We start from the raw sequence: 26,420 nt of genomic DNA, 5'->3' as shown, positions 1-26,420 counted from the left end.
TGCTTGCTCTCTCGTTTAATATTAAAGTATCAAACAGGGTTAATTGGCGTAATTATCGCGAGTACCAGGCGTTATTACTCGAGAAATAAATAATTATGTTCGCATGAAATTTTGTCTCTAAATAATTCGAATCAGCGCTTTTTACGGACTGTCACTAAGTTCATGATCCTTTATAATTCCAAATTCCGCTTTTACAAAACAAGAATACCGTGAGGGTAAATCAAATGAAATAAGAATTCTTAATGAGTTCTTGCCAACATTTTCAGAACACATTTCTTTATATAGGAATTGTACTCCATTAGGCGCCACGTTAGGCAAAACCACAAAATCTTAGCACAACATCTTAATGCGAGCTACTGTACTGTGTACAATTATAAATATATTAGTTTATTATAAAACTGTTTTTACTGTCATTTAATTGAATATCCGGCGCGGCCAAGAAGTATTACGGCGTGTGCACGCAACCCCATTAACATGAGCTAGAACCGTGTTACTTATATAAAGTAATTAAAAAACCTTTTACAGAAATACTCATGACCCTACGAATAGCGTACATAAATATACGGAATCATTCCGGGAAAACATTTTCATTAACAAACACTTGTACCTACATACCACTTTTTTACCAAACGATTTCCCCGAAAACTGTATAAAATGAAAAACATAATTATCCGATGATATCTTAATTTACTGAACACACGTGTAATTTATCGACAAAACCTGATATTGCTACTACTGCGCAGTAGAAATAATTTCTACGTTGAGGAAAATTTTAGAAATATAGGTAATTCACGTGGATACTAGATATGGAGTCGGAAAAATAAACTTAATAATAATCAGATTTAGGGTTAAAATCTCTTTATAGTATAGTAGTGGTCAAAGTCATAATGAGCACGTGCATATTAAAAGATGTGCACGTATTTATAAATATAAATAAATAAATTTATCCTATTAATGTCCCACTGCTTGGCAAGGGTCTCCTCCCGTAATGTGGGAGAGGTTAGGCCTTGAGTCCACCACGCTGACCAAGTGCGGGTTAGGGACTTTGCATGCCCTCAGTAAATGTATTAAACAAATTTTAGGCATGCAAGGTTTCCTCACGATGTTTTCCTTCACCGTTGGAACATGTGATAATTATTTCTAATACACACATAACTTCGAAAAGTCATTGCTGTGTTGCCTCGGGTTCGAATCTGCGACCACTTGCGTGGGAGGTGTCAACTTATACTGTCTTATACCACTCGGCTATCACTGCTTATAAGGAAAATGTATTAATTTCGCAAAACTAGGGAACAATGTCATAGAGATATAAGTAGCCGAGCTTCGGAAGCTAATTCCATTACTAGTAATCCCTAGAGAGTGTTACGTTGTTATGGTATATTGTATGACAATCTACCGGTATCGGATACTGTGAGTCTACTGGGTATTGTCTGAAACGAGATAGGTCGGAAATAAAGATCTATTTCTAAAGAAAATCTCTACTTTAATTGTTATTCTTTCAAGTAATGTCATATGGGAATGATTTACATGAAATCTATATATAATAAGTATATATATATATAAATGAATTGCTGTTTGTTAGTCTCTAAAACTCGAGAACGGCTGGACTGATTTGGCAAATTTTGGTCTTGAATTATTTAATAATTCAAGACCAAAATTTGCCACAGTAAATGTTAGTATTAGGCATCTATTCATAAAATGTACATTTTAACAAATTATTGTTAATTATGATACATTATGAGTTTATATCTATGCCTGTGTTGGTTTTTGCAACACAAAACATGTTACGTAACTTGAATTTGAATCCAATTTTTTATAGCACTTCTCAACAAAACTTGTTTTGGTCAAAATAGAAAAAAGCTTTAATGTTTTTGATTACGTCACATATTCAATGATAGTTAACTGTTGAAAACTGAGGTCAATGACATCTACAAAAGAAATAATATTGGCCATACGTCATGTCATCTAACTCGACTGTACTAAAAACACATAGTCATGCTTAAGATATACTTTTCTTATGAATGACAAAAAAGCGCTCACAAAAACGAATTAAATGTCTAGTCATATAAACAATAACTGCACGCAATTGTTTAGGTGACTATGCGAATTAATTTGTTCTAATAATTCTCTCGATTTTATAACATAAGCATGACAATTCAAAATAATTTAATACTTCTGCAAACATGCATGACTTGATAAAAATATGTTGATAATTGGGATATTGGTGGAAGTAATTATTGTTACATGATGTTGATAGTCAAATCTTGGAGCCAGTGAAGTAGCTATGAGGTCTGGAGTTCTTTTGCAAAAAATAAACCAGGACCCTTTGCCCCTGAACTACAAGGTACAATAAAAACATAGTTTATTGATCGGTGTCCAGGAAGTCCCCGGAACTTGGGGGCTTTGGTACGACGCTCTTCCTAACCATACCGCTGCCTGGGGTTGAATCATTGCGGTCTTTCCGCGGCAGATGCAAGCCTTCATAGAAAAGTTTTGAGTCGACATAGTCGGATTACGACGCAATTTCAACTCGCGATGTCCCGGCACCAAGTTTAATTAGCTGTCCGTCTTAAACATCTGTTTGCACAACATTTGTCAACTTATTGGAGCTATATTTAGAAGTGGGAAAGGCTTCTTGATCCCGTAGATACGAAGTCAACTTTTAATTAAATAATTTTGGTGCACGTTCAACTCAGATTTAATCAAAACAACATAACAACTTTAAAACTAGGGCTGTTTATTGGAAATCGAAATTTGAGAATGAAGATTAGGCTTCTCGTTATACTCAATTCAAAATTCATTATGTAATAATCCCCTTAATTTTGTAGTACAAGAACTTTTTCGTGTCCCTGTCAACAATAAATACGTACATAGATGAAAAACTAATTTAAATGAATTATTTATGTTGTGTTTACTAAAACAATAAAACAGATTAAATCATCAAAGGCTTACAAACTAAAGGAAAGCAGTTTACAAGCTGAGGGGTACTCAGACAAAGCCCACTTCTTAAGCATTTCAAGTGGTTCTTGTATCTAGGCTTTGATCTATGAGAAAAAGGGTAAGAACTGACGAAATGTATTTGAGAATAAGTGTTCTACAAAAAAATCGTACTCGTTTAATAACAGTTTGAATAAATAATTACGAAGGTTACAATAATTGACTTATTACGCTGAATTTGAATAAGGAGAGAGTCATCATGAATTTGTTTTATTGTTATCTGATTGTTTTTACGACTTGTGGCTATGCAAGCTTATTGTTACTGAGTGGTGTAAAACACAACTTTTACTTATAATGCTTCATTTATAACATCGAGTTGGATATATATTTGGATAGTTGGCAAGAATTTGCCAAAGACTGCGACTGATGGAGAAGTTATGGGGAGACCTTTGCTATAGGTTAGAATAAAATTCAAAGTGTATTTCAAAATTGAATTTCATACATCATGCCACATGGGGAAACCCCTATAAAATGTTCTCACTTCGCGATAACGCTTTTACTTATTTTCCCTGGCTATGACTTATATTTTCTCGTAATTACTAAAAGTAGATACGAGTTTTTTTTGTATTTGTATTTTACTCAAATAATATTTCACACATATATAATTAAAGACTATAAACCAGTGTTTTACATTATCTACAGAACAAGAAAAAATACGAACAATATTAATCTATTTCCTTGTTATAAACATCAGTAATCATACACAATATTCATTCACACCCATTCATTTCTTTAATATCTTCCATATTTTATGAAAGTGTCGCGAATTTCAATATACGTACGAATAAATTAGTTTCTTCGGACGCCGGCGGTAGTAATAGTTCATGAAAACACCGCGGGCGGGCCAGAACTAATTTCCAGAGTTCACTGTACCTAATGCTAATAAAATTATTTAAAACATGGTTTGTGCATGTCACGAATGTTAAATTTGCTAATTTATTTATACTGGCTAGCCATTTTATGCTCGGATTATAAAAACAGTTTTTAGAATTAGCAATGTAAGATTAAAAATGTGAAAAAACGTAACATGTACAGTTTTAGGTACGGAAGTAATAAGTTTATCTTTAAAGCAATGTTTGGAAGCCTTGTCCAATCGCTAATATAATTAAACGTGACTTCTTAGATAACACTACATGCATACTAGTAATGTATTACACGTACAGGACACACCGGTCTACATGTCAGCTATCAAGGATAAAAGATAATAAAATTATTCTAAAAATTGCACCTTGCACGTGCTTTTGAGTTGGTATTTATAAACGCAGTAGCCTATAAGAGATTCAATATCTAAAATTTATTATGTTTTTTAACATATCGACCTCTAATATTTTCCAATACTAAACATCAACTTGATAACCTTTCAACCGTTCTCAATCTACAAACAATATTTCCGAGTCGCCTTTTCCAAAAATGTTGACCCGAATCGATACATAAATTTCCAAAACAACAACACAACTACCGCATAAACCTTTGTTCCCTTCACTAATAACCCTTTACATAAACTGATACAAACATGTATCACTCAAAGCGTGTCTCAGAAACGCTGGCTGTAATAGAATTACGTGACAAGCTCGAGACCATGCGGTAGAAACTACGCCTTCATTAACGACCACTATAGATGTGATGGAACTAACGATAGTTAGATTAACAAGCGTAATTACTTAAGAGATTAGTTATGTAAGATTAAAATAACCATATTATGTATCAGCCTAGTCTTTCTTCCAAAGATGTTGAAGCTTCCAGTTCACCGGATGCAGCTGAATACCAGTGTTTTACATGGAGCAACTGTCTATCGGACCTCCTCAACCCAGTTACCTGGGTACCTGACACGATACCCTTCGGTACGATTGGTTTTCAGACTTTCAAGCTTCTGACTGCTGTTAAAGACTGCCAAAGATCTTTGATAATGACAACGACAATTGAATATTAAATAAACATCATGATGACTGTGGTGAACCTAAACTCCACCTAAACTCCTTCTACTCTATGGTAGATGCCATATATTAATCATATAACGATTTGGCATTCTCTGTCAATAAATATATCAAACACGTAATGCTCGTATTTTATTAATACATAATATTGGCGACGAGGAAAAACTGAACCTAAATGGAAAAGCTACGTAAAAAACGGAGCACCCTACGTGGGATGCTCACCAGACTCGATACCTACATCGAGCAGAGGGCGACGATGTCTGACGAGGACATCACCGCTCGCTCCGCAGCCTTGAAGGACACCATAACAGCACTGCGAGAGTTACAAGAGAAGATAGAAAACAAAACCATAGATGATAACGATGAAACAGCGTATTTACACGAACAAAATTACGGCTACGAATTCGAAGAACTTCACACTATTTTAGTATCAAAACTGTTAACAAAAAAAACCATTATTCAAGGTCAGCGACAGGAAGACCAACATAGAATATACCAATACCATAAGATTATACCAAAAATACAATTTAATCCTTTACATGAATCAGAAACGTTCAATAACTTTAAAAAACGTCTGGAAGTGTACTTTAGACTTAATGAAATTACTGAGCCCCACATGAAGACAAATATTCTTCTGTCTACATTATCACCAGAACTCCATGAAAAATTATGTGATTTAATAGCACCAGACGAACCATTGAATAAGACATTTAACGAAATTACTGAAACACTTGACGACTACTTAGACCCAAAACCTAGCAAATGGGTTCTACAACATAAATTTATATCGAGAACTCAAAAATCGGATGAAACAGTAGCGCAATACGCCGCAGATTTAAAAAAGCTCACTACCAACTGCGAATTTAAATGTCAACACTGCCAGAAAAACATTTCAGAAAGCTTTTTATCTCTTCAACTCATAAGAGGATTGAAAGATAGCGACGCACGTACAAAAATTTTACAAGACCGAACAGTATGTACATTTAAACACCTGACACAGATTGCAACATCTATTGAAATGAGTAAAGCAGAAAATACATCAATGCTTCCGAATGAACAACCAAGTAGTGACAATATCAATAAAATTTCCACTGATTCCTACAATAATTCAAAAAAATCTCCTTTTAGAGGAATCACACCAAGAGATTTAAAAGGGAAATGTTTCCGCTGTGGTTTAAATCACGAAACCAAGAAATGTAGCGCTATAAACATAACATGCTATAAATGCAAGAAGGTCGGACACTTAGCTAGTGTGTGTCTACAACGGCGCTCAGATGCGAAGCCCAGTAAGACTACACCGGATATAAATCAATTAAACGACTCAGCGATAAGCGATGATGATGAATGGAATGATATTAATGTTATATCTGGTGAAACATCCGAAAAATACATGATAACGGTACACATTGAACATGCTAAGATGAAAATGGAATTTGACACTGGAGCCACACTTACTTCTATGTCATTACGAGACTACAGAAAATTGAAAATCGGCAAAAGAATCTTTAAAACTAATATAAAACTCAAAACATATACCGGCGAAGTAATCGAACCTGCAGGTGTTGCATACGTTCAATGCAGATGCCAAGGAAAAGAATTCCACGGTAAATTATACCTCATCAACAACAACGTTGACCCCGTTTTTGGCCGGAGTTGGATGAAAGAACTCGAAACTCTAAATTTAGCAGATATAAAAACTTTACAGCAATCAGAAAATCTAGAATTAGACCAGCTTTTGGAACTTTACAAGACATCAGTATTTCGATCCGACTTAGGCGAAATACCCAATTACAGAGGACACCTAAATCTACAAGAAAACACAAGACCAATTTTTATCAAACCACGTAGAATACCGTACGCTTTAAAAACCAAAGTGGATGAAGAGATCGAGCGACTATGCAAACAGGGTGTCATCACGAAAGTCGACCACTCTGATTGGGGTACTCCAGTGGTACCAGTTGTCAAACCGAATGGGAGTATCCGATTGTGCGCTGATTATAAAGTTACACTAAATAAAGTCATACAAGATGAACAATATCCAATACCTATGATAGAAGATATATTTGCAGAGATGAACGGAGGTAAACTATTCTGTACACTCGACATCACCCAGGCATATCTCAACATGACAATGGATGAAGAAAGCGCAATGCTACAAACACTAAGTACGCATCGAGGCACTTTTAAGGTGAACCGCCTAATGTTCGGCGTTAAGGTCGCGCCGAGCCTTTGGCAGAAATTTATGGATAAACTCCTTCAAGATCTCGAAGGTGTAAAATGTTTCTTTGATGACATCATCATTCAAGGCATCAACAAAGAACAATTACTACAGAGACTTAAGCTCGTGTTAGACAAACTAAAAGAAAGTAACCTACGAGTAAACAAAAATAAGTGCCACTTTTTCAAAACAAGCATCGACTATTTGGGACACACTATCGACAAAGAAGGTCTACACAAAAACAGAGAAAAGATTAACGCAATAATTAAAACAGAACGCCCAGTCAACACCGCAGAATTGAGGACATTTCTTGGAATGGCAAATTTTTACAACAAATTTATACCCAACCTATCATCGATCACGAATCCACTGAACAACTTACTCAAGAAAGAATCTAGTTTTCGATGGTCTACAGAATGCGAACAGAGCTTTATACACATTAAAAAAGAAATTCTAAGCGAAAGAGTACTTATACATTTTGATCCCAAGAGGCCCTTGGTTCTTGCAACAGACGCATCTCCACTGGGAATCGGAGCAGTACTATCACATAGACTCCCAGATGGATCAGAAAGACCGATAGCATTCGCTTCCAGAACACTATCGGATAGCGAGAAGAAGTACAGCCAAATTGACAAAGAAGCTACTGCCATATACTGGGGATTGAAGAAGTTCTTTTATTATTGTTACGGTAGAAAATTTATCCTAGTGACAGACCATAAACCACTGACAATAATTTTCCACCCACATCAAACGTTACCAGCAATGAGTACAATGCGATTATTCCACTACGCTCATTTCTTATCTGGATTTGACTACAACATTGAATACAGAACTTCGCCTAACAACTCAAATGCAGATTACCTATCCAGGTTCCCAGTAGAAAACACAAAGGCAAACAAAATGGACCAGAATTACAGCTTTCAACTTCAACAAATACATACCATTGATGTCAACCCAAATATCATAGCGAAAGAGACAAGTATTGATTCCGATTATACACCATTAGTACTCGCATTACAAACTGGCCGATCACTTAAAACGCTCGGTTACAATGATAATGAATTTACTTTACAAGATGGATGTATACTAAGAGGAACGCGAGTCTTAATCCCAAAAACATTACGCGAACGAGTGCTGGACGAACTACACCTCGGTCACCCGGGCATTGTGAAAATGAAGCTACTGGCCCGCAGTTTTGTATACTGGAAAGGAATTGACAATGATATCGAAACAAAAGTTAAGTCCTGTAGAACATGTAGATTACAACAAAATGAACCAGAGAAAGCACCACTACACCACTGGGAACACCCAAAGGGCCCCTGGCAAAGGCTTCATATTGATTTTGCCGGACCTGTTTACGGATACTATCTTTTAATAGTTGTAGACGCATTTTCGAAATGGACAGAGATTATACCTACTAAATCAACGACAAGCTCTTGGTGCATCCAAAAATTGAAAGAACTATTTTGCACCTATGGAACACCTCTACTCCTTGTCTCAGACAATGGCCGACAATTCGTATCGGGAGAGTTCGAAAAATTTCTAAAAGACTGTATGATTTCGCACAAAACCTCTGCTCCATACCACCCTGCAACCAATGGACAAGCTGAACGATACGTACAAACAGTCAAGAGAATCTTACGAAGCTTAGAGGGAGAAAGGGGTAATCTTCAAGAGAAACTTGTCATGGTAAAAACTCGCCTCAGACGGACACCAAACTTGAATGGTCAGACACCTTATCAGTTAATGTTTGGAAGAGAAGTTCGAACAGCATTACACTGCATGTTTAGAAACACCCATAAAAAAACTACATCAAAACATCAAGAGATCAAGGTCAGACAGTTGGAAGTCGGCGAACGAGTACAGGCCCGTGACTACACGAGTGCTAAGCACCATTGGCAGTTTGGTACTATCACAAGACGTCTAGGCCGACTTCATTATGAGATCCGCACCGACAACGGCGATGTCTGGCGCCGACACCTCAACCAGGTGTTGGCTGCATCTTATATTCAGCAGAACAGCTAAGAGGTTAGGAGGGGAGAAATGTGGTGAACCTAAACTCCACCTAAACTCCTTCTACTCTATGGTAGATGCCATATATTAATCATATAACGATTTGGCATTCTCTGTCAATAAATATATCAAACACGTAATGCTCGTATTTTATTAATACATAATAATGACAATTATAAATTAGATTAGTATTGTAATGATTCGATAGCGTTTTATTTATTATTGTAATACATAAGTAGCAGCTGTGATGATATTTCAGATGGAGGGCTTGAACTTACCGGCTGGTAACATAACTAAATACAATTAATTAGTTATGGAGATAACATCGGAACAATCTTAATATTATATGTAGGTATAGGTTTAGTCAAGACCTCATAATATCTGTTATCATATTCTAAGATCGATAGTACTTACTTTGTAGAAAGTTAGAGTTATAGCACGTGTCGACGAAATGAAACTATCCATTTTAGTTGATCGCAAAAGCTCATACATCTACAACCTACATTTCATTCAACAGGGAATAAACGAGTTTCTTTTGGTTGATTTTGATTCCTAGATAGTTAGAGAGCTTTAGCGCACACAGGGGAATACGTGGCTGCTAGTTTTTCGTAGCGGAATCCATCCTTGAATTCTCATTTGGTAGTCCGCGCGCAAAGCGCTTCCGCTCACCACGTTCCTGCTATATATAGTGGTAATGACGGTGAACATCGCTTTCAAATAGCAGTGCATCCGCTTTGATTTCCTTTAAGCTTTTCGAAACAGTTTCAGAACCTTAAAATTCTAACTTTAAGCTAAAATACCTCGTGTTTTACGTATAGGTACAAAGTTTCGAAACTTATAATCTTTTCCGATAGAAGATCTTAATTGGCATTTAGTCAAAGATTACACGATTATAATATGTCGATAAGGAATTATAATACTAGATACCATAAAATTAATCATTGTAATAGATATAATTGCATAATCAGTTCTATCACATAATAATATTTGCTATTTTTCACAATTTTTTCCTGGTATAATAGAATTCTATATATAGCATTAACTCGTAGTTAATGCTATATATCGATATTATAAAGGAGTATTATAAAAAATACTACTATATTTTTATTAAATTAGTATGTTTTAGTGTTCTTTAGTTCCATATATTCCTCTCCTATATTATGGGCAATCCGAATATAACCTTTGGCCCCGATAATAAAAATCTTTGGTTCATTATACTACCCCTAGAGGTTCTTTGAGCATAATAAACTTAGGTATTAGATCAACTATATTCTAACGTAAAAATGTTAAAGAAGGTTTTTGTATTATAATGATTTCAAAGCAAGATTTTTAACAATAAAGAGGAAAGGAAAGGTATCTATCTGACCAATTAGTTTTTGATACATTTTCCTTAATTCTTGCAAGCATGTATTATCGTGAAATAGATAAACAGACATTCTTTCATTTTGCCAACAAACGATGACTCGTTCAAATTGAATTCGTCAATTAAGTATGACTTGTATTCTTGATATAAAAACAAAGAGATTGTTTTATCAGCTCATTGAATCGACCTTTTTGTTATGTTTACATTTCTTTGTACTTTGTTTCATAGTAACAAGCTGAGTAATGAGCGATAGCTGAGTGGCTTAAGTTGCGATTCTTACGCAAGTGGTCGGGGGTTCGTACCCGGCATCACACCGATGACTTATCCAAGTTATGTGTGTATTAGAAATAATTACCACTTGCTCCAACGGTGAAGGAAAATATCGTGATGCAACCTCGCATGCCTGCGAGTTCCTTAAAATGGTTTTTTAAGGTATGTTAAGATGCTTGGGGGGTACGGCGATATATAAACATGATATACGATATATGTATATTTTCTGTCCCCACATAATATGCAAAGTCTTCAATCCAATCTTGGTGAGAGTGGTGGACTCGAGGCCTAACCCCTTCCTAATTTAGTGAGTAGACCCTTGCCTAGCAGTAGTGGGGCATTAATGGGTTAAATTTAAATCTATCACTGCTAAGTATATAATTTAAGGGTTAAATTTATTTCAACAATTTCTCGATCATTAAGGCCCTATTCAGCATGACGGGCGGAAAACGAACATTATTGGGCATAAGCGTCTGCAGTGCAATAACTATCAATTCTGCGAGGAAGTAAGATAATCATCACATTCGAGCAGGTTAATGGCGCTCGTTGGATTTTATCACTGCTCGTTAACATTACTATTCGCTACATTATATTACAGATGGGCATGTAAGCTTTTGGTAAATGCTTCACACGTTCTTATGATGTGTTTTTATCGCAGCCAAATAAAATTGACAGAAACTTATGGCAGTAATTAAGATAATTTTTGGCTCGCAAAATTTTCTATAGTCCCACAACTTAACTGACGGAGGCCGGCTCGATAAAGTTACTTTTTTGAAAATACAGTCAATGCGCATACCAAGGCTCTCTAATAAGTTATTGAATTATAACCAATGGTTATTCCCGCGCTATTGTATGTCTGTATATACATATATTAGACATGGTATATTAAACCACCACACTAAGTTTGGGTGTCATAAGGAAACTTGAAAGACATACAATTTTTTATTATTAATATAAGATAGCTAAATACGAAAAATATCGTGATCCAAGTGTTCAATGTTCAAAATAACATCGAATGCCATTAAGTGTAATGCCGGTGCACAATACGTGCCGTAAACATGTCGAAATTATTATGACGTCGTTATCTACGAACGAAATGCGGCGCTCATTAAAGTTTAATTATAAAAACGATTGTACAATTGAACGCCATCAAAATGATAGCCACAGATATTAGTTTGTATGAATGAAACCTACACAAAAACAACAAACTACTCCAATGATGAGGATCTCTTACGAAATCTAAAATAATTTTAATAAGACGTTTGAAAAAAATCACACATTGTTCCCAGTCTTTAATAGACTGGAATCAACCTAAAGCACGATTATAAGAATATTTTTTTTGTATATCTAAGCGTTTTTAAAACCGTTATTTAAAGTTTACTTATTCGGGTCTAAGTGTCTTAGAACCAAAATCGTATTCGGAGGTATTAAACATTTTTTCAGAAACATGTGTACTCACTGTACTGTAAGAATAACATTTTGTTCTTCACAGTAATATGGCCCACTTTCTCAATTTATTCGTTCATTAAGGGACCGTATTTTAAGAGACTTATTTACTCCATTGTGAAATTAATTAATGCCTTTCCAGTTTAGTCCTAAAGACAATGAGCAACAGCAACTCGTTCCCTAATTAAATATGAATACGCTTTAGCTACTTTTAAAAGCATTGTTTTAAAAATCCCCTCGTTAAAACGCCTAGCCTCTTCTCCTTTCTCGATATTATTTTCCTTTTATCAAAGTTTGGGAATGATGTAATTTGATTTTAAATAATCTGGAAAGTAATGGATTATTAAAGAGTTATAAATCTGTAGAGACTTTTTACATTCGCTTTCATTTTATTGCTATTAAAGTTATGAGAGAGATTCAGACGTTCAGTCTATTTCGGTTCACTTTAAAGAGTGAACCGAAATAGACTGAACGTCTGAATCTTCATTTAATATTCAGAGACCAACAAATCTAACCGAATTCCTAATAGTAAGTTTGGTCGTTTACTACATTTTCAGGACTCTCAAAGCACTGGTTGATATCAATGACGCAATCAAGAAAGACTATTTACTGCGCTTCCAAACATGCTCCAATTAATAGACTTTCGCGTTAGGTTACAAATACTGACGTATACATACTAATTACATGCTTTATATGAAGACGGATGTTTTTTGAAGATTCGCAATTTTCTGATAAGTACACGCAAACTCATGGCTCACGTGCTAATCGTGTCCGTGTTATAACTGTGTTTCTCAGGGCATACGTAAATAACATGTACAGCGAAAAGATTTAAAGAATTCTTAAATTGTAGCGTATTTAAGCATTAATGTTACTCGATTCCGACTTCAAAATTATTGTTGTGTATAATAATAAGTTACTCTATTACTTATCGTAGGCATGATACATAGCATCTCGCCAAATATTAATCGCACTGAATGTATATTACCTATGAATAGACTTTCTCGAAGATCTTGAGTAGAGTAAAGTCGATAGTAAAGTCAGTAGTAAAGTCGATAGTCCTTACATTTTAAAGCCTGAATGAAGTCTTTGATACTTTGTACTTATAATGTTCTAGGAACTTATGGCTACTTTCCATTCCACAACCTTACAACTAGCCTACATGTAACACTTACCTCGCTTGGTCCTCAGTTATGACATGAATCGTTCTGGCAGAGTGCTCTGGGCATCAACCCGTTGTTCATGTCTAGACGGTCAAACAAAAACAAAATCAACCCTTCCAGCAGTCTACAACGCTTCTGAAGATACATTATGATATTAAAAGTTAATGAAGTACTTTTTAAAACATTGAAATTGATTATATAATACACTAACTGACCCGCGCAACTTCGCTTGCGTCACATAAGAGAGAATGGGTCAAATTTTTCCCCGTTTTTGTAACATTTTTTACTGGTACTCTGCGGCTATTGGTCGTAGCGTGATGATGTATAGCCTATAGCCTCCCTCGATAAATGGGCTATCTAACACTGAAATAATTTTTCAAATCGGACTAGCAGTTACTGAGATTAGCGCGTTCAAACCAACAAACAAACAAACTCTTCAGCTTTATATTATTAGTATAGATTCAGTTTATTTTAAACAAATGTAAAGGATCTGTACTTCGTGAACGAAGGTAATGTCGTAAAAATAAGTTACCAACATTACCGTAACAAGCTGAATAAACAAATTCCGGGAATGAAAGGATTAATTTTGTTTCTCTCTTTCTGTTTTTGTAAATTAATTAAACTGGACACCCGTCGGCGGGTGAGTACGCTGGCGCAGGTGTTGGTCCTTGTTTAGTTTCAGGTTAAATGGAAAACGTAAAAACTATGTAAATATGTATGACACAAGCCCGGAATACGGGACGAGAGTATGTTTGCATATTGCATTGTCATGCAAAATGAGAGTGTGAGCTAGTGATGTCAGGTGTCCAAACATTTCAACTTTTATACTGGTACAAGCTGGCATATAGCTATATTGCTCCATGTAACGTATTAAAAAATAAGAGACATGGAATGTGGGCGTGATTTTTTGGTCTTTTCTTGCTTCATATGAATGAATAAAATGTTTTTCATGCCAGTCACACATTTGCATCACTAATTTTGCAGATTTGTGGTTATATGGCAGATTTTAAGCATTTCTTTTTCGCAAATGTGTCTGACACAGACTAATCAATTTAGTTCACACTCATAGTGAGAGTGCTTTGTGACTTTCACTTTAAATATTTAAGTATTTTCTAATGACACATGATAAGTATTAATAGCAATAATTTTCGTAAATAGGTTATCAAAAATAAATGTTGGCTGACTTTCAGACCTACTGAATACGCATATAAAATTTGGTAAAAATCGGTAAAGCTGTTACGGAGGAGTACGGTAACTAACATTGTGACATGGAAATTTTATAATAATATATAAGATACTAGCGGACCTGACAGACGTTGTCCTGTCTAATAATTAAAATAATAATTAAAAAAACATTATCCAGCGGACAAAATTGTGAATCTAAACCATTCTCAGATCCCTTTGAACACACACAAAAAATTTCACCACAATCGGTCCAGTCGTTTAAGAGAAGTTCAGTGACATACACACTTACAGAAGAATTATATATATAAAGATTACCGCCGTAGCCGTATATCGGCTAAGACATTATTATATGATTCAAACACATTTCTTTTCTCGATTTTAAATTCTTACATGTGAAGAAAGATTCCACTCCAACATTTTACTTACGTATACATAAAATTGAAGCCTCCTATACGACATTTCTCTTAGAGTGTATAACGCCATTTCTGATCGGAGAGCATACAATCTGCGTGTCGGTAAGCAACAGTGACAAATGTATTGTTGTCTCCGCGGAATTAAACCAACGACCTCCGTTTCCGTACACTCACTGTTCCTTGTTTGCGTACAAATGTTTCAGGTTCTGATTAATCCTTTGTTGTGTGTTGTGTAAGGAGTGTGAAATTATTTTGCAGACAGTATTTTATAAGCCTCATTCGTTCGAATTAGTTTACTGTATTGCGATTCTGTACAGTCGGTATTGTAGAGTATCGAGAGACATTTAAAATGTTTTGAAAGAATAGTTTCGACGGAATTCCGTGAAACTCGATGTATGCATCGGTATTTGCGATTGTGTTACACCTTTGTATTGGTGACCTTAATAAATAGTAAACCATTTGCAAGGTAAAACGATTTTTGATTATGTTTCCGATTAGATATTCATCGGTGATATTGAAAGGTTTGCAATTGCGATAGGTTGGTTGGTCAGGGAAATAAACTGTAGTAAAAATAACCAACTTTTAGAAAAATCTTTATTCAGTATATCTGTGAATTAAACACTTATAAATGTTAAATACACAATAAAGTATTTAAATAATGACATTATATTTAAGACATGACTTTCATAATCTAAATCGGTCCTATATTTTCTTCTCACAATGGAACTCCACAGATATATAAATTACCATATTATTTTGTTGTAAGCGAGCGCCAAACGTAACCAACAGTATGTCAGTGAAGAAATCCTTTCTCGTGCTGCTTTCTTCAAGGAAATAGGCAGTACCACTCAATCATGATTAAGTATTCGATACGTATGATTGATAACACAGATTATTTTATCACGTGAGAGGTACTTTTTAGACGCAATTACGTCGTGAGCTTTTCAAAATACTATTGGGCAGTTGAAATCACGATTGCAGTGAGTCAATCACCATTTGAACACTATATTTTGTTCAGGCAAAACACATATTATTAACACATAATATCCACTATCCATCAATAAAGAAGATGTTTTACAAAAAGGTCAGGCCCGTATTACTCGTAGTCGGCGGTCATGTATTACAAGATGTATGGATGGGAAGAAGTCTAAATAAGTTTGTTGGGATTGTAGCATAAGTTCTTTGATCTCTGCCTTACCCCTTGAAAAAAGGCTTCTTATGAATGTATATCACAGTTAAATTCACCAGTACCTTATCATATAGAGCGAGGTATTAGCAAAATAGCTAGCCGAGTGGTCTAAGTTAACACCCCCCACGCAAGTTATGTGAATATTAGAAATAATTATCACATGCTCTAACGGTGAAGGAAAACATCGTGAGGAAACCCTGCATGCCTAAAATTTGTTTAATACATTTATTGAGGGCATGCAAAGTCCCCAACCCGCACTTGGCCAACGTGGTGGACTCAAGGCCTAGCCCCTCCCTCATTACGGGAGGACACCCTTGCCCAGCAGTGGGACAGTAATGGGTTAATTTTATTTATTTATTATTAATATTTAAATAAAAGTAACTTTGCAGTGGGTTCGAATCCCACCCGGAACAAATATTTGTGTGATGAGCACGAGTATTTGTTCTGAGCCTGGATGTCAATTTATCTATATAAGTATGTGTTTAGAAGTACGTAAGTATGTTTATCAGTTGTCTGGTTACCATTATATTAAGCTCTGCTTAGTCTGGAATCAGATGACAGTGTGAGAGTGGTCCTAAAATATTTATATTTATTTACATTTCAGGGCAGTCGGCCGCTGTATAAACCCCGTCCCATTATATTTGCGGTTCCGTGACAAACGTATCGCCGTCCCGAATTACAACCACGCTTGGCTTCCGTACCGGGGAATCGATTACGAGTCTGTGCTCAGTTTACACATCAATTAGGGGATAAACAGACAGTTGGTTTACTTTACAATTGATATATGATCAAATAAAATATGACAAGCTGGCTAGTAAAGCGTCAGCATGAGCTTAAGGTACAATAATGAATTATAGTTTGGTTGAGGCCATTCTTTCGACGCGGCTCTTCTTTTATCTATACTAATATTATAAAGCTGAAGAGTTTGTTTGTTTGTTTGTTTGTTTGAACGCGCTAATCTCAGAAACTACTGGTCCGATTTGAAAAATTATTTCAGTGTTAGATAGCCCATTTATCGAGGAAGGTTATAGGCTATATATCATCACGCTACGACCAGTAGGAGCAGAGTACCAGTAAAAAATGTTACGAAAACGGGGGAAAATTTGACCCATTCTCTCTTATGTGACGCAAGCGAAGTTGCGCGCGTCAGCTAGTAATTTATATAATTCTAAATTTTTATATTATTGTTGTTTATAACGCAGTAGTTACTCGTTGATATAGATTTCCAATACATATAGTATTGAGATAATAAAAAATAGGTATGCTTACAAAATGATCATAGACTGAAGTCTACAAACCAGTTAGAGAAAGCTTGCTTCTCTATCTATAAGCTTGATCTATAGTTATAGTAGATTGCGCTACTAATGATTTAGAAAACTATTACCTTAAATGATGAATATGATCTTTAAACTAACCGTCCATCAAATTAATAATATTAATCTCTTTACATAATCTAATATAAATTATATAATCAAATAACATAATATTAGGTAAACAAATTAACGGCTATGATATCTACCGCAACATTGATAACGGACAACAATCTTTTGGGGATACCTACATCAGAGTATTGTTATTATTAACACGACACGTTGTCACAATGTTCTAAGATAATATATGACTTTAATTGATAAAGCTATTTCGTCTCAGACGTAAAATATTTTATCAATTGAAACGTTATCAGATGTTTTCAAAACATATTCAAATATTGTGTTGTTGTTGAGTAAATCAATGATAATAGTGATAATTACACCTGTTAATTAAAGTAAGTATTTACTCGTATGTAAGAAAAAAATCCATTATTTTTTTATGTATTCTATGGCTAGTCCTGCAATTTACCTTTAAACTATTTCTACTACTACTACTAAAAATTGGGTTGATAGTTATCCAAGATTTTACTAAAATTTCACAAAGCACATTATTGATATTCATTGCGTAATTATTAACTTTTGTCTTCTTTCACTCATATTCTGTCAGCCGTCAACCCCGTATTTGCCCATTTCATGTGCCAGTTATTTGCAGCATTTTATACACATCAATAATCCTTTTTGTCCCCCAAACTCACTGTTATTTCAGCTCTATTCACACATTCTGCTTTATTACATAACTACAATTAACAAATAATCTAATAATAAAGAAACGCCGATAACATAAGCCAAATTGATGTATTGAGATGATATGTTAACAGTTCCTTAGCCCACGCAGTTGCCAGCTGTTCATATCGAATGGAAAACTCGGTTATAAGGAAAACATTTGACGCCCTCATATGTCTAATTATAGAGTAGGACTCCTACTAAATATACCGTGATGGTATTAATATCGTGTTACAAAGAAAGGTTTCGCGTTACCCGCCTACAATGTAGTTTTCGTTTCGCACAATTACATAAATGTTCTATTAATGCTTTACTTGTAAAATACGTGCACGTGTTGTGTTTTCCACGTCAAATATATTATTCCTGTAAAATACTTACCATTGCTTACTGACTCTGCGACTAGTTTATTTGCTTACTCTCACTTAAATATATTACGCATGTTATTATTATTTCTTTTTTCTAATAACTCTCATAACTGTCCCACTGCAGGCAATCGTCTCCTTCCCAATTTGAGGGAGAATTTAGGCCATGATTCCCTCTTTGCATGCCCTCAAGATTATTATGTAAAACCTTTTTGGGTTTTCAAGCTTTCATCACGATGTTTTCCTTCACCGTTGGACCAAGTGATAATTATTTCTAATACAAGTATAACTTACAGACTAAATAGATTAATCGACTTGGTATTACGTAGATCTCACAACTTTTTACGGCAGAGAGACTGAGCTGCAAGACTTGGGGCTTTTTACAGAATGTTTTTTATGGTATCCTATTTGACCAAGGTAACTCTCAAAATAGACAAAACAATAAATTCGTACATGGAAACTAAACAATTGAATGTAATTTCCAATATACCGCAATTTTAATTACTACTCCAATATTAGTTTCACATGTTATATTGGTACACATTTAATTTAAACACACTTTCCTTCGCCTATATTATTGTTGCTTTATTCTTAACTCACATTTTTTTGTATTTGTCACTACAAAGCCTAGCCTATGGATGTAAGTGTAGGAAAGAATCTTATTGTCGAAATTAAAAAAAAATTGTCAAAATCAAAAAAATATATATAGTGTAATATTGTAAAACATGAGCATTTATAATCGGTATTTAAAATTTAACTATTTTACGACAAGCTTAAAAAAAGTGCAATTAAATTAAATTGATTTGTTTAATGCACTAGGCTGGTCCACGCGGTCAGGCGGATGTTTTCACTGTTCTGTTATTTCAATATTTTATCATTATCGTTAATTTATGATTGACGTACTTAATTAGACTTTTCAATTTGAGAATTCAGAAGTGGGGGTTGTCTTTAGGTATCTCAATTATCGCTGGAGCATATTTTATGTTCACTCATGATGAATTTACAAGTATTTTTAACGCTTAAGAGGTAATAATCTGTAATCACTTACAATATTTATATCAGATGCCGGACGCTGCAATATATAAAGGATCTCAATATGCCAAAGATCATTACTATCGCAACACACGCCCTGTAAACACATCAAAATGTTCTTGTCTATAATTCTCATCACATTCATAGCATCGTTGATATTTATTTACTTTGTTGGAGAACACAATGAACGCTACTGGAAGAAACGCGGTGTTAAGTTTTACAGCAAGAATAAAGTAACTGGTATTTTCTGGGACTTCTTCACCCAAAAAGGCGCTATGTTTGAAAGATTTGGAGATTTATACAGAGAATATAGGAAAGAGCCTGCCGTCGGTGTTGGATCCAAGACGACTCCCATGTTGTTCGTCATAGACCCACAGAATGTGCAGCACGTTCTACAGTCAGACTTCAACTCTTTCCACCATAGAGGCGTACAAGCGATTGACAGTGACCAGTTGGCCGATAATATTCTCTTCATGAATGGACCCAGATGGAAGTTAATGCGTCAGAGCATGACTCCTTTGTTTACTTCAGCCAAGTTGAAGAACATGTACTACATCATAGACAAAAGTGCACAAGACTTCGTGACTTACTTGAACATCCTAAACTCTGGGAAGGTGACTGCTTCGAGACACTGATGACATTCTGTAATGCTGCTGTGTGTGGAGCCATATTCGGTATTGGCACAAAATCTATTTTTGATTCACCATTCCTCGCCGTTGCTAAAAAGGCTACTGCAACAAGTTTAAAGTTTAATCTGACACTTACATTGATGAATCTTGCTCCGGGACTGGCCAATTTCCTCGTTGTTTAAAGATGTTGAGAAATTCTTTATTGGAGCTATAACCGACGTTATAGAAAAGAGAAAGAAGGAAAATGTAAAGAAGCATGATTTCGCAGATATATGCATCAATATACAAAATAACGGCACAATGAAAGACCCAACAAGTGGTACTGAGATAGAACCTACTTATGGAATACTGTCTGCTCAAGCGATGTTCTTCCTAGGAGCCGGCGTTGAACCAGTAGCCACAGTAATTTTCACAACATTCGTGGAACTCGGTCGTCATCCAGATTTACTAGAGAAAATGCACCGCGAGATAGATGAAACCTTCGAAAAGCATAATGGCAACATTACCTATGATGTGATCACTGGAATGGAATTCACAGACAAAGTGCTTAGTGAAGCAATGAGAATCAACCCTCCTGTTGGATTTTCAACTAGGAAATGTGTAAAGGATACTGTGCTACCTGTTGGCAATATTAAGATTGAGACTGGAACAAAATTGTTTACTCCTATTTATCAAATTCACCTCGACCCAACAATATATCCACAACCTGAGGTGTTTGATCCTGAGAGATTTGCTAAAGGTAACAAGCATAGTGACAAGCTTTATATGCCTTTCGGAATGGGCAATAGAATATGCATTGGAGAGAGGTACTCGAAGTTACAGATGGCAGCCGGCGTTGTTCACGTGTTACGTCACTTTACTGTGAAAACAAAGGATTTAAAAACTGAACGAAAATACAAATCTCATTTCTTCAATGTCAGACCAATCAATGCCGATGTTGAATTCATTCCAAGAGATATCAAATAATTATTTGTATTTGGACTAACAGAACAATGCTTTTTGTAATAAAATTTTAGTGATGATTGACGATTGACTAGATTTGTTTATGGAATTGATTTAATAAATTATTATTGATCATAACTTTTTACCATCATTTATTTACTCTATTTATATTTCACAGATAAAATTGATTATTTGATTGATGTAGTAGAAATATGACGTCAATACCTGCGATATACTTTTTTATCGCACAAAGTTCTACAGGAAACTTTTCTCAAAATAAAAACTATTACTCATTGATATTTAAGCAGAGCTACATGAAATTAATATGTGCTAAATAATCAAATACCATTTATTACTAACTGTTTTAGACACAAAAATAGAGGACATAAAAAATATGATAAAATAAATAATACAGTATGAATGTCGCTACTTAAATTTTGCATTCAATCGAGTGTGTAATGAAGTAGTAGTAGCGAGCGAAGTTATTAATCAATATCGATATCTATTATAACACAATCTAAATCTATACTTACCAATTTTTTAAGGAGGAAAATTTAGAATTTTACAAAAACTCATTCATAATGAATAAATTCAAAAGCTACTACTTACTTCTAGGCCCTGTCTAAAATTCTTTCATCTTTGCTACATTATCATGTATAAATAGGTTGCATTTTATTTTAAAAGTTGATAAATACGCCGAAATCTTCGCACTATTAGTCTTACCATTTATACAAGCAAACACGAAAACTTGGTTTAACACCCTTTATTCTGGCTACCCCTACGCTCGCTAGATGGTGTTGTGCCTGTTAGCTGACAGACTGACAGTTGTGTAGTAAAGCCAAATCTGTTTCTTCCTAAAACTAACACTGAATTTGTGAAAAAACAAATGTGACTGTAATTTTTACTTAACCTGTATAGTCTGTTTACTTACTTTGGCTGTTTCTTTTGATGAAAAATCTGGCTGATCACGCTATGATTCCGTGTACAGGGGCAGGCATAAATTCTCCATGGTAGCACTCGTCAATTTAGAACAACCTGCTTTGAAGTTTTGTCTTGTGGCAATTTTTTTTAATATCACTAGAAAGTCAGAAAGGATGGTGTATATTATTAAAATTTAACTAAATCAAATTGATATAAATATGGCAATCTTATCAGCGCCTCTAGCGGGTAGAAACGTAGAGCGTCGTAGAAATTGTTTTGGCGGTACATTTTAAATGTCAAACTCTCGATACTCGATGGTTCCAATTGTAGAGGTTATTTGACATCTGTCGTTTTTGGTGTGCAATGCGTAAGAGTGTAACGTGTTAAATGTAAATAAGAATCCCTATTCCTTTTACCCCCATGCCGATTCCTTCGTAATTTTCAGAGAAACTTTTTTATTTTTTTAATAAAGTATAGCTAGAAGCAGTGATAGCCGAGTGGTTTAAGTTGGCACCTCCCACGCAAGTGGTCGCAGGTTCGAATCCAAGGCAACACACCAATGACTTTTCGAAGTTATGTGTGTATTAGAAATAATTATCACATGCTCCAACGGTGAAGGAAAACATCGTGAGGAAACCTTGCATGCCTAAAATTTGTTTAATACATTTATTGAGGGCAATGAGGGCATGCAAAGTCAACCCGCACTTGGCCAGCGTGGTGGACTCAAGGCCTAACCCCTCCCTCATTACGGGAGGAGACCCTTGCCCAGCAGTGGGACAGTAATAATATAAATAGTAATATTCACCAGTACCTTATCATATAGAGCGAGGTATTAGCAAAATAGCTAGCCGAGTGGTCTAAGTTAACACCCCCCACGCAAGTTATGTGAATATTAGAAATAATTATCACTTGCTCTAACGGTGAAGGAAAACATCGTGGGGAAACCTTGCATGCCTAAAAATTTGTTTAATACATTTATTGAGGGCATGCAAGGTCCCCAACCCGCACTTGGCAGCGTGGTGGACTCAAGGCCTAACCCCTCCCCCTCGTTTGGGAGGAGACCCTTGCCCTGCAGTGGGACAGATATGGGTTATTAAAAAAAAAATAAAAAATAGCTAGAAAAAAGATCGTATCTGTGATGTCCTGCAAACAGGTTAAGTATATAGTACTTATAGCTCGCGGTCCTGTGTCACAAGATGTACAAGATGTAGAATGCATTAATAATTTTTAAAATATACGTCGTGTTGGGGGACCGCTCCTTAACTAACAATTTAAATACAAATAGTCTAATGAAACAAGCAAAGTCCCCTAACATGAAATATTTTTTTAGCATTATTATGCATTCGCAGGTACTTTAAGATTAAGTTTAATTTATTATTTTTCACTTTTTAGAGGGAAGTTAAGTTCTTGTGGCGGGGATTTTTTATCATTTATGAAGAGTTTAGTGTTGGGTTTTTTTATTTAAACCCTGCTTATCATCAGGACATATTTATGCAGACTAACGATGAATCTCTCGATATCTTTGACAAATGTAATTATCCATATCCATAATAATATTATAAATGCGAAAGTAACTCTGTCTGTCTGTCTGTCTGTCTGTCTGTCTGTCTGTCTGTCTGCTACTCAATCACGCCTAAACTACTGAACCAATTTGCATGAAATTTGGTATGGAGATAGTTTGATATCCGAGAAAGGACATAGGCTACTTTTTACCCCGGGAAAATGACGCATTTCCCGGGAAAATTCAGGTTTCGCCACCGAAGTCGCGAACAATCAATATTATAATGACATTGAATAAACAAAATTCCGTTGTCATGGCAACAGTTTTAATGGCGGATATGCTTTAGCGCGAGTTATATGAGATATAAATAATTTTGAGAATATTTTTCGTGAAAAAAAGCATATTTTGTTGTTAAGGAATAATTAAGCTTTGTATTAGTAAAAAAAAATCATTCACGCGAGCGGAGCCGCACGGGTCAGCTAGTTGTTTATAAAAGAATGCTCACAATATTTATATCAGGATGACCGGTGTTATATAAAGGAGACCACCTCACCGGAGATCATTTCTAACTAAACACGCGGGCTGCAAACACTTCACTATGTTGGTGCCCGTTATCCTATCAGGTTTAGTTATAACCTTAATATTTGTTTATCTGATCGGCAACTACAATGAACGGTACTGGAACAAACGCGGTGTTAAGTTCTACAACAAAAATAAAGTTACTGGCATTTTCTGGGATTTCTTCACCCGAAAGGGCCCCATGTTTGAGATAATTGAAGAGTTGTACCAAAATTATAAGGGGGAACCTGCCGTTGGTCTTGGATCTATGTTGACGCCAGCGTTATTTATCCCGAACACGAAAAACGTACATCATGTCCTACAAGCAGACTTTAACTCTTTTCATCATAGAGGAGTAGACATCAATGATGGTGACCAGTTGGCTGACAACATAATGTTTATGAATGGACCCAGGTGGAAGCTGATGCGACAGAGCATGACTCCTTTGTTTAGTTCGGCCAAGTTGAAGCACATGTACTACATCATGGACAAAAGTGCACAAGACTTCGTGACTTACTTGAAGGAACATCCTAAACTCTGGGAAGGTGACTGCTTCGAGACACTGATGACATTCTGTAATGCATCCGTATGTGGAGCCATATTTGGTATTGGTACTGAATCTATTTTTGATTCGCCTTTCCTTAAAGTAGCTAAAAAGATTACCGCTCCCACATTGAAGTCCAACATAACGTTTTCACTAATGAGCATTAGTCCAAGATTGTCCAAATTATTAGGTTTAACAATATTTAAAGAGTATGAAGACTTCTTAATTGGAGCTGTCACGAATGTAGTGGAACAAAGAAAGAAAGAAAACGTAAAAAAACATGACTTCGCTGACATATGTATAAATATACAAAAGAATGGCACCATGAAGGATCCTGCTACCGGCACCGAGTTAGAACCTACATACGGAATACTGTCTGCTCAAGCTATGTTCTTCTTAGCAGCTGGCGTAGAGCCGGTAGCTAATGTCATCTTCACTACGTTCATGGAACTGGGACTCAATCCTGATATATTACAAAAAGTGCACAAAGAAATAGATGAACACTTCGAAAAGCATAACGGCAACATAACGTATGATGTAGTTAATAGTATGGAATACGTTGACAAAGTGATTAGTGAGGCAATGAGGAAGAATCCTCCCATTGGACTTCTGTCCAGGAAATGTGTCAAGGATACTGTGCTTCCTGTTGGAAATATTAATGTAGAAAGTGGAACAAATATGTTTACTCCTATATACCAAATACATAATGACCCAGATATATATCCAGATCCACACGTATTCGATCCTGAGAGATTCGCAAAAGGTAACAAACAAAGTGATGAGTTTTATATGCCTTTTGGAATGGGAAACAGAATGTGTATTGGAGCGAGATACTCAAGGTTGCAGATGGCAGCTGGTGTGGTACATGTGTTGCGTCACTTTACAGTTAAAACAAAGCAATTAACGAAAGAGAAGATTTACAAATCTCACTTTGTGAATGTACGACCTATGTTCGCCGATGTTTTATTTGTTCCCAGGAACATCAAATAATTGTATTCTAACAGGTTGTTGGTTTTTGAATATTGTTATTTTTATCTTGCTGAAGTACTTTGGTGTTATGGCAATAAAACAGGGAGCATTATATTTGGTTGTTTTTTTTTTAACCATCAATATATTATTTTACAACTGAGTTTACGTATGATAATAATATGAGTTATTTTCTTATTAGTATGTTTTTTCGTCTATCCGTTTTATAGTTGTCATGACATTTTGTTCAAATAAAAGTTTTGTTGCCATTCTTGATTGCAATTGTTATGTCTGCCACCTCACATATCATACGATGAGCACATAGAGATATTGCACATAGATAGAACATTGTCACCGTGTGAAAATACAGAAAAGAAAATTGTAAAGTAAGAATGAGTTATTAAAAAAATTGCCTCACCTGCTAAACATAACCAAAACTTATATTATACTTCTTATTAATCATTAGAAGCTGTATAATGATTTGATGAATAAGCGAGAGATGTGGAATGAGAAATATGGTAGAGCAATTGATAAAAAGCCGTTTTATATGAGAATATCGTAAAGTACGCCTTATTTTAGATACGAGATTTAATTTCCATATATTTATAAAATAACTAGCTGACTCGGTAAATATTGTCCTGCCATATAAATAAAAAAAAAAAGTGTTATTAGTGGGCAACCGAT

General features: G+C 35.3%; 1 protein-coding gene and 1 pseudogene across 2 annotated transcripts in view; both read left to right on the top strand.

Moving 5' to 3' along the window:
• LOC142977294 (transmembrane protein 151B-like) overlaps positions 1-26,420 on the top strand; it is a 94,256-nt gene that overhangs the window by 23,123 nt on the left and 44,713 nt on the right. The window lies entirely within an intron of this gene.
• LOC142977350 (uncharacterized) lies at positions 19,771-25,993 on the top strand (annotated as a pseudogene).

Source organism: Anticarsia gemmatalis, chromosome 12 (assembly GCF_050436995.1).
Source record: "Anticarsia gemmatalis isolate Benzon Research Colony breed Stoneville strain chromosome 12, ilAntGemm2 primary, whole genome shotgun sequence".
In the NCBI taxonomy this organism is placed as follows: Eukaryota; Metazoa; Arthropoda; class Insecta; order Lepidoptera; family Erebidae; genus Anticarsia; species Anticarsia gemmatalis.
The sequence above is the reverse complement of the archived record's forward strand: the minus strand, read 5'-3'. Positions and strand labels throughout refer to the sequence as shown.